The sequence below is a fragment of the Bactrocera latifrons genome, unplaced genomic scaffold, assembly GCF_001853355.1.
Source record: "Bactrocera latifrons isolate USDA-ARS-PBARC rearing strain unplaced genomic scaffold, ASM185335v1 scaffold_111, whole genome shotgun sequence".
NCBI classification, from domain to species: domain Eukaryota; kingdom Metazoa; phylum Arthropoda; class Insecta; order Diptera; family Tephritidae; genus Bactrocera; species Bactrocera latifrons.
In genome coordinates this window covers 704,387-714,821 of record NW_017534531.1, presented here as the reverse complement: position 1 = coordinate 714,821, position 10,435 = coordinate 704,387, and positions in this window count along the sequence as shown.

The window sequence follows — 10,435 nt, the reverse complement described above, 5'->3', positions numbered from 1 at the left end:
GTGTGGTAAAATATTTACTCGAACCCCGCGTGTTCTTATTGGACAATTTGCAGTCAGAACACCTACAATTGCGGGGAGAATAACCTTGCTAAGTACAAGTAGCTCAGTACTTTACAGCCACGTACTTTACTTTGGGTTAGTAAGATGTCGCAATGACTGGGCACCTATAGAAATCCAATATGGAAAGCGCTTGGCGCTATTGCTAATGAGCGCACAGTCAACAAGCACAAAGCCTTTACAGCCGCTCGGCTAACGGAGTGAATGCACATCTCTCTGAAAGAGGCTACATTTCCACTTCAAAGACGCCACAGGGGTCTGGTAGCCTGAAACCAGTGTTGATGGAGCGCTCCCGGCTGAAGAGACACATATTATTTAAAATTATGGCCAAAACGTTTCCTTTTTTTTTATAAATATAAGGGTTTTCCAAAATGTTTTAAAAATTATATCGGAAAAGTGACCGCCGCGGCTAGTTCAAATAAATGTCAACCGAAAGAACCATTTTTCAATCTCTTTGGGGTGAGTACTGTCTTACAAGGCATCAATGGTCTCAGACTTATCTACGTATCCCATAATATCACAAAACATTGGCTTCATTTTTGAAGAAATATGGACCAATAATTCCCTCTGCCTATAGGGGGCTTATGGATTATAATCACTCCAAATGTGAAAAGTTGGTAAATCAAGTGGCTTCCGCAAAATCTTCCTGTACTGTATAACTTCTCTGCGCATACGCATTATCCACTAGAATAAAGAGACTAAAGATGTACGAAATCGCTCGCTCGAATTACCGACTCTGCTAGGTAACTATGTCGACGGAATATTAGACAAACCGCGCAATGCGTACTGAACCATTATTTTGATAATAACTGATATGCATTATATAAAATCAATCGAAAGTTTCAGAATTTGAAATATTAGGTAGTTGATGGAGAAGGAAAGGACTGGCCGATTTCAGACATTTTTGACACAAAAGCAAGCTATGAGCTGGAAGAGAAGTTCATCGAAAATTATGAAGAAAGCTTACGGGTTCATCGAAATTTGCATTAAAAGTTGCTGATAAAAAATGTTATGATTCAACTTTTAGGCGAGAAGCAACGTACCTTGCGTACTCCATTTCTGCTCATTTTTATTTCAATATGTTCGCGGGGTTGTTGCTCCTTTTAAGTGGCAGCAAACATTGTGGAAGTACTTTTGAGGAATGATGAGTTGACACTGCTTGGAAACTCCGATAAATGAGTAGCTTTTTAAAAAGAAAAGGTGGTTTGCAAAATTTCAGATCGATATCTCAAAAATTGCAGGACTAAACAGTCAGGCAGACAGATGAACTAACGGACATGACTAAACCAACCCAGCTTTCCCTGCTGATTATTTATATACGCATATATCAATTCGTGTGGCACCCATACACCGAGCTTTTTAGTGACTCCAAGCTTCTTCAAATGGTTTATAACGGTTTGATGGCTCATGCCCAGCTCTTGACCGATGCTACGGCTCCTACTATGTCGGTCTCTTTCGACCAATTCAACGATTTTATCGCAATTTTCGACGACAGGCTTTCCGGAGCGCGGCGCATCTTCGACCACCTCTACACCAGGACGAAAACGTTGAAACCATCGTTGTGCGGTGGAAATGGAAACTGTATCGGGTCCATAAACTGCACAAATTTTATTGGCGGCTTGAGATGCATTTCTGCCTTTATCGTAGTAGTATGTACTGTAAAATATGCCGTATTTTCTCTTTATTTTGCTCCAGGTTTGCGAGGGTATAAATCACGAACGTCTTAAAAGAAACGACAATCAATCAAACACGTGTTAGCGCGTGAAATGAGCTTTCCAAAAAGGTATAGCATGACCTGATGCGACGAATAAAATTAGAAGTACGCGCTCTCAGCGCCAACTAGCGAAAATACCGCAAGACTTTTTTGACAACATACTTACGAAGTCTCTAACAGTTCGTTTTGGATATTACAAAAATCGTAACAAACTTAATTTATCCTATGCAGGGTATAAATATGGAATACTTTGGCAGCCACCACTTGAATCAGTACCTCCAGCGCTACATAACTCAACGCTAAACTATTTTTATTTCCACATTTTTACGTGACAATTTTGCATTTTACAAGCTAACTGCAATTCGAAACTCAAAGTGTTCCGAGCATACCACATTGGTGGCAGATAGTTGTGGGCCAGAAGCATTCCAACAATTCAACATAACACAAAATAAAAATTAACAACAACAAGTACAGGAAGTTGGTGAAAAACTACAACAACAATTGAGTGAGCAACAACAACAAGTTGGTAAAAAAAAACTACAACAAAAATTGAGCGTGCAACAACAGCAAGAAGCCAGTGAAGAACTACAACAACAATTTAATGAGCAGCAACAACAACAATTGAGTGAGCAGCAACCACAACAAATGAGCAAACAACTACAACAGCAAGCATGTGAGCAACTACAACAACAAACAACTATTTACAACACAAATTTAATTTAATTGTAAACCAATGCAGCAAAGTGGGCGGTTAGTAGCAGCGTTACGCGTATCCGGTCCGGTCCGAGGCATAGTTGCAACGCGCGCCATTATCAGGCAGCCAGACAGTTTGTCCCGACAGCGGCGTGATGGCAGTAATGGAAATTCCGAAAAATTCAATTGCAACGCCAACGAAACTCACAATTTTCGCAGAACTCTTTTGCTCGTTAAATGCGCCTTCGGTGTCTGCCACACAATATGACGTCGCCCGCGCATCGCACCGACGATCGTAGTGGCTGGCTGCGTGTCTATCTGTCGAGTGGTCTATTTGTCTAGGCGTCTCGCAGCTGTCTGTCCATGCAGCCTGTCTGGCATTTTCGGTGCACGAAATGTTCGACAACCGTCCACACAGCCACTGGCATAATCTAGTTACACATATGTGCATGTGTATGTGTGTGCATACATTGGCTCCCACGTCCTTAGACATATGTACATAAGTGTTTGCTGCGCATATATTTACATATTGTCACTTAAATACATATATGCTTGTATGCTTGTATGTATGTGTGTGTGTGTCTGTAAAGGTTACATGAATGCCATGCACCAGACAACGCCACAGACAACGCAGCCGCGATCCGCATTTTCGTCCACACGCCTAGTTGCCTTGCAGCCTGTTTGCATATACTACACATATTTATATATGTATATACTACAAGTATATATACATATGTATATACATATTTACTCTATATTTTTGTATTATGGCTATGGTTTGGCCTGCTCGTCTGCCACGAATTTCCCTGTTGAGGTTTGTTCATTAATTCCACAAATGTATGTATGTATATGTATGTGTGTATGTATGCGCATGTGTCTACATGTGCTTACTTAATGCTCTCGATGCCATATGCACATATGTACAGGCTATGCTAACATTTTTGTTTATAACACTCATTTGCATGAATTTAGCAAGAGCATACATTTAGGCGCACGAACTTTGGCAGCGCGCAACAATTGCAAGCTCAGCCACGCTCATGCAATCACAATAACGGTACATTGCGAATTTAATGCAAATATTTAAATGTTGAAAAGTATTTGCCAGCATTTACACACACACACACAAGTATATATCTATACATATATACATTAGGGTCAGCCAAAACGAAAAAAACGAATAATATCGAATTTATGCGTTAAACAAGAAAAGACTTTAGTTTCGACTGCTCTAATGCTATAATACCTTTTACAAAAAAAAATATGAAGATTTCTCTACTGACTTTGACCGTCCAATTTATATGCCAGCTATACGGGGTTTGTCCGAAAAGTAGTGGGAATGATTTTCTTCCGCCGCGAATGTACTTCTGACTGGATTCGGTATAGGGCGTACCTAGCTAACAAACAAGCAAGGTCAGTTGTCTCCGAGCCCCTGGAGAGTCAGAACAAACATTTTCGCTCGACGTGTTTCTGTGAGTGGTGCAGGCAGAAAATGCAGGATTCGTTAGAGCAGAGGTACGCGTTTTAATTCTGTGTAAAACTCGGTAAATCTGCGACAGAGACGTTGGATATGATCAAGCAGGCTTTTCCAGTTGTTGCTTTAGCAAGAAGGGGTGTATTTTTGTGGCACCGGGTCTTTTTGGAAGGCCGGGATGAGGTCACTGATGAGTGAGTAAATCCAAAGTGAAAACGATGCTCATTGTCTTTTTTGACATCAAAGGCAACGTTCTCCATGAATTTGTTTCTCTTGGAAAAACCGTCAATGCCCAAGTTTTATGTGGATGTTCTCAAAAGACTCAAACAAAGGGTCAATTGGGTCCGACAAGTCATCACAGTCGATTGGAAGTTGCATCACAACAACCGCCCGGCTCACACCGCCATTCTTGTGAACAGCTACCTAACCAAGCCCGACATTTCAACTTTTCCGCAGACACCCTACAGCCCCGCTGTGGCATCCCAGACTTTTTTTTTGTTTCCTTACCTGAAAAGGCCAAGCATCTGGTAGTAATTTTGGATAGCAAACTTATATTCAAGCTTAATATGGGGAAGATGAATATATCTCCGTCTGTCCGTGCGTATATCCGTTCGCCCGTACATCCTTGCGTCTATATATTCGCCCGTTCAAAGATCCATGCGTCCACACGTCCATCTATCTATCCATCCATTCACTCAGCTAACCGCCTGTCTGACTATCCATCTGTTCAAACGTTTATCCATCCATCCATACGTCTATCCATCCATCCTCCCAACCGTTCATCCGTCTGTCTATGTAAAATGTTTGACTGGAGATCGGCATTGCAGTTCGTCCATCCGTTCCACCGTATATCCATTTGTGGGTTTTACCTTCCTTCTGTTTATCCGTTAGTTCTTCTTTTAGACAAATTAATATGGATGAAGCTGGATGAGCACATCTTATTTAACAGGAGCTCGGTATCGCAGATGGACTAAAGCTGCTTACTGCCACGACTACAAAAGGTCATTTATCGATTAAAAAAAAAAATAAAGTTCTAAAACTTCGATAACAAAAACCAAATTTGAGATGGACGATAGCCAGGCGGCAATTGAGGCAATAATCTCACACCGCACTGCGCCTTGAATATCCCTAAAACTAGCTGACGAAAATCGGTTGCATATATACTGAGTTCCAGGCCAGAATGGAATCCCGAAAAATTATGACTATCTCATGAGATTATGTAATACTATCGAACACATAAAGGAAATATATAAGTCACTACTGACACCACATGCGACCCGGATGACCATAAGTAAAGGCGATATATGCAGGAAGTAGGCATAACAAAGGCGCTGGATCACTTCCTATGCTGCTATCTTGTCTTATCTAGAACTCGTCATAGATATCTCGGAACTTCGGTATCAAGTGGTTAGTTTTAATCTAACTAAACGCTTAAACTTCGCAAAAAGCAGTGTTGTAACTCAAATTAAACACGAACCGCCATCTGGCATTGCTAAGGGCCAGTATAGCTGTGTTTAACCTAACTTAACTTAAGCTATGCCATAGTGATCTGATCTGTACAATTTCTTCGGAAATGCTTACTTCTACTCTAGGTATTACAAAGATCGTGGTAGTGATACCCTAGAAAAATAGAAAATCTCCCTGGGGTCAGTATTGTAGGAAATTTTATCTTCTCCAAAGTTGCTAAAGAGAGTATTATAGTTTTGTTCACATAACGGTTGTTTGTAAGTCCTAAAACTAAAAGAGTCAGATATAGGGTTATATATACCAAAGTCAACAGGGTGACGAGTAGAGTTGAAATCCGGCTGTCTGTCTGTCCGTCCGTCCGTCTGTCTGTCCGTCTGTCCGTCCGTCCGTGCAAGCTGTAACTTGAGTAAAAATTGAGGTTGAGTTCGAAGATGGGCAAAATCGGCCCACTGCCACGCCCACAAAATGTTGGAAACCGAAAACCTATAAAGTGTCATAACTAAGCCATAAATAAAGATAATAAAATGAAATTTGGCACAAAGGATCGCATTAGGGAGGGGCATATTTGGACGTAATTTTTTTGGAAAAGTAGGCGTKGCCCCGCCCCCTACTAAGTTTTTTGTACATATCTCGGAAACTGCTATAGCTATGTCAACCAAACTCTACCAAGTTCTTTTATTCAGGCATTTCCATATACAGTTCAAAAATGGATGAAATCGGATAATAACCACGCCCACCTCCCATACAAAAGTTATGTTGAAAATCACTAAAAGTGCGTTAACCGACTAACAAAAAACGTCAGAAACACTAAATTTTACGGAAGAAATGTCAGAAGGAGCTGCATCCAGGCTTTTTTTATAAATTTAAAATGGGCTTGACGTCGCCCACTTATGGACCAAAAACCATATCTCAGGAAGTACTCAAGCGATTTCAGTGAAATTCGGTATATAATATTTTCTTAACACCCTGATGATATGTACAAAATATGGGTGAAATCAGTTCACAACCACGCTTGAAATCTCGATTATCACTTTATCACGCGAGAGTATAAAATGTTCGGTGACACCCGAACTTAGCGCTTCCTTACTTGTTTACATATTATTTTTATGGAAAACTTCCATTACTCACCGACACTTTTTAAAATATAACTAAAAATCCTTCCTTGCAGAGACATATTTCTCTTTGAATTTACTATGTAAGTGCAGTGTAACCTCTTTTCTTTTCTATAATTTTTGTTTTTGACTCGCCCTAACCTTAGTATATAGTTGCATATATGCTATATCACTTCTGCTTGACTTCCATATGTTTACGAATTTAATGCCAAAGCTTATGTTTCGCTTGTCATACTCACCATGAATGTAATGGCTTTTTCCATTAGTCCAACTGCTTGTAATTTTGTGGGTGTCAATTTAATGTAGATATTCAATTTCATGAATTGTCACGGATATCTGAGGTATTTGACATGTTTAAATTTGAAAAATTGTTTAACTCTGCCATGACGGAAGTAATTGTTAACATAAATATTATACATACATATATACATTCTGTTCAAATATACTCTATATACTATGTGGGCAATATATATATATATATATATATATAACTTCATATTCAACCATTAATTGAGCAAAACTAGTATACTCCGTAGTGCTTGTGGCGAGAGTACAAAAAGTATAGATTGAAACTTAAATCGACAAACCCATTGACACAGTGTGCATTATTAACTATTCGTTATTATTTTAGTCGCCGTATGCACTTTATGTTACTGATATACTAAGCTTTACTAAACACTAATGATTATTTATGTGGCATTTAGCACAAATGAAAACCAACCTAGAAAACAAATATTACGATGAATGCGTTTTCGCCCGAAACTTAAATTAAAAAGTCTTACTATTTTATATTTTGTATATGTGTATATTAAGCATATATAAAAATGATCGGGAAAACGAGACGAATTGAAATCTTGATGTCTGGATAGACATCCGTCCGTTCATCCGTGCGTCCGTTTGGCCACTCACCCATCCATCCGTCAATGTATGTGTCCACGAACCATTCATTCACCTATTCATTTGTCTGTGTGTCCATTCATCCAACCATCCGTCAATTTACAGAAATAAGAAAACGAAGCATCTCCAGGGTTGAGCACTGGGTTTGGGACCCGCCACGTAAAAAAAAGCACCTAGAAATTCAGCACAGAATAACTCTTGCCAACAGGTGCTACTTCGAACTGAGGAAGCGATTGAGTAATATTGTCAACTTTCGACGAACGAAGACCAAACTCTGCAAATCCCTTATTATTCCCGTCCTGCTATTTGAAGCAAATGCATGGACATTGTTATGCATGGACAATGACTTGTTTAATATAATTTTTTATCAATACCTGAAAACATTGCTCCACCTTTGAATGAAACATTTCAAAATGTGCGCCTATAAAATGTTCAACAGAAAATTCGTCATGAACTCGATGGCTGCCCGCTGGCTTTATAGCAGTTTCAACAGAAAACTCATCATAAGTACAAGAACTGGACATTGATCGATTAGTTTGTATGCTATATTTATAAAATAGTGGTCGGATATCGTCGCTTCCGGCTAATAAGTTTTTTTTTTTTAGGAAAAAAGTAGATATACAAAAAAATCAGATCTATATCTCTAACACTTAGTAAAAAAAAGTAGATATACAAAAAATCAGATCTATATCTCTAAGACTTAGTAATTATTATCTGACTACGACGTTCTCAACGGAATTCGTCAAAAGTAATGAAAGTGCTTGATTTCCTATATTTTTTTGTCAACCAAATGCCCTATTAACTTAGAACTACCATCTTGATGTATCCACTTAGCAACACAGAGACACCAAGATGTTCTCTAAATTATTATGCGCTGCCTGAGGAGACAATCGCACCGAAACGCAGTCTGTCTAACGAAAGTCAATTCGCATATAACGTTGAGACATGTCAGCATTTAAAGCATTCATTGCTGTTATTGACATATTGAACATTTTTTGCTTTGTAGATAACATGACTTAAGTTGAAAAAGTTCAGAATGTGAGCTTTGATCTTTTCACACATGGTCGCTTGGTGTAATCAAATTGTAATATATCGTTTGCGTTAAAAAGTAAAACAAACAAATTTATCGCTTAAATGCTTTCAGCCGGGAGCAATTAGACAATAGACGATGGTGCAAACATTGAGCAATGAAATAGTTGGGAAATAGTTAATAAACAAACATAGTGACAATCGGTATCAACGGTACTTTCGTGTTAATTGTTGTTGTTATGTTTTTTGCATATCTCGCTTACTACTGAGACAGATTGTATGACTACTATTATATTGTTTCTTAATTATTTTATTTTTTAGTTGTTTAACGACACTTTAACTAGTTGTTTAGTGACAGCTTATGACATTTGCTCTATCACAACAACAATTTCAGCGAAAACTTAAAAAGGTTAAAACAATTAAGTGGCTTAATTATTTTATGCTGCAAATTGACGATTTCTGGGATTTTTCGGAGAACTTCACAGTCTTTTAATTGTGTTGAAGAGAAGGCAGAGAAGAGCACAGAGAGAGTAGAGAGAGAGTGTCTAACATAGAACATATGTTTGAGAGTTTTAGGTTTAGCCATTAACTTAAAAAAAAAAAAAAACAATTTGAATGGATTTTTTAGAGGCATACCAATCTTTGTGAAAATCGATGAGAGCGCTTACAAATCAATTTTCAAAGCATACTGGACATAAATAACAAGCACGTGTATTTACTTTGACAGCTGATCTTTTCATACTTTTATTCTGCTCTCCGCCTATCCAAGAATTTCAAAAATAATAAAGGTAAGAGAGAACTCTTTCCGCCTCTCTGAAAATTTTAAAAATAATAAAAATAAGATAGAACTAAGTTCGGCTGTAACCATACATTTTATACATTCACGATTTTCGAAGATCAAAAGTTGGAAGCATAATGTCCCGGTGTCGTGGGGGTCACCCAGAAGTTGGAAAAGTGTCTATTACATAAATGAAGCTAGAAGATAACTCAGTAGAATGAGAAGGTGTATCACACCTCTCTTGCTGGACTCCAGCGCTGTAGCTATGCCTTCGCTTGAGTTCAGTAAACGTTGATCATCAACCAGAACTTGTGGGTTTACGAAAGCCTTCTGGCCTTCTTCTATAAAAGTTCCTTTCCTCGATTTTACTCATTTTTGACACAAATCTAACTGTGGCTTGAGAATTTATTGTCCGATTTCGACCATTTTTGGTTAAGTTGTCAGTATAAATTTTATATGAAGAAGTAGTTTCTATCCAATTTTACCCACTTTTGCAGAATATAAGGAGACGTTAGAAGAACTCTCTCTCTCAGCAAGTTTGGTCAATTTACCTTAAGTGATTTTTGGGAGACCTCTTAAACCAATTTGAGGTTGGCACCACTTTTTAAAAAGTGTAAAACCATATTAATACTTTGATGCGCTATTCATTTTAGGAGAGTATGAAACAAATTATAAACTACATAGTTTAGAGATCAGACTAAGTACATTTGCAAGAAAGGTCACCAGTACCCAAATCTCATCAGAGTGAGAATGAGCAGGTAGAACACATATGTATATTCGTGGACTCTCTCAAAAAAGGGCACCATTACAAATCCCAGTAGAATGAGAATGAGCTGGTGGACCACCACTCTTGGTGGACACTCATGTGGTAAAGCTAATGATTTTGGGGGACTCAACTTTTCATAGTTACAGGGAGGAAGATGAGTTGAAAACATCTAGACACATACTCCTTCACTGTCCAGCTTTCGCCAGTGTGCGGTTGAAGAAACTTGGTCGCCAAATTGTACGAACCTAGCGAATTGGTTTGAGTAGATATTAGACTCAATACATTTTTTGCTGACTCTAGCCGTTCGTAGATATGCAACGGGCTTTTCGATCCATACCTACCCTCAAGGAAAGCTAGGTGCGAGCTGGATTTAATAAGTTCAGCAGGCACCGTGTCTGGTCAGTGCTTAAATGACTTTCACGCCGCGATATGATTTGATTTGAAAGGCACA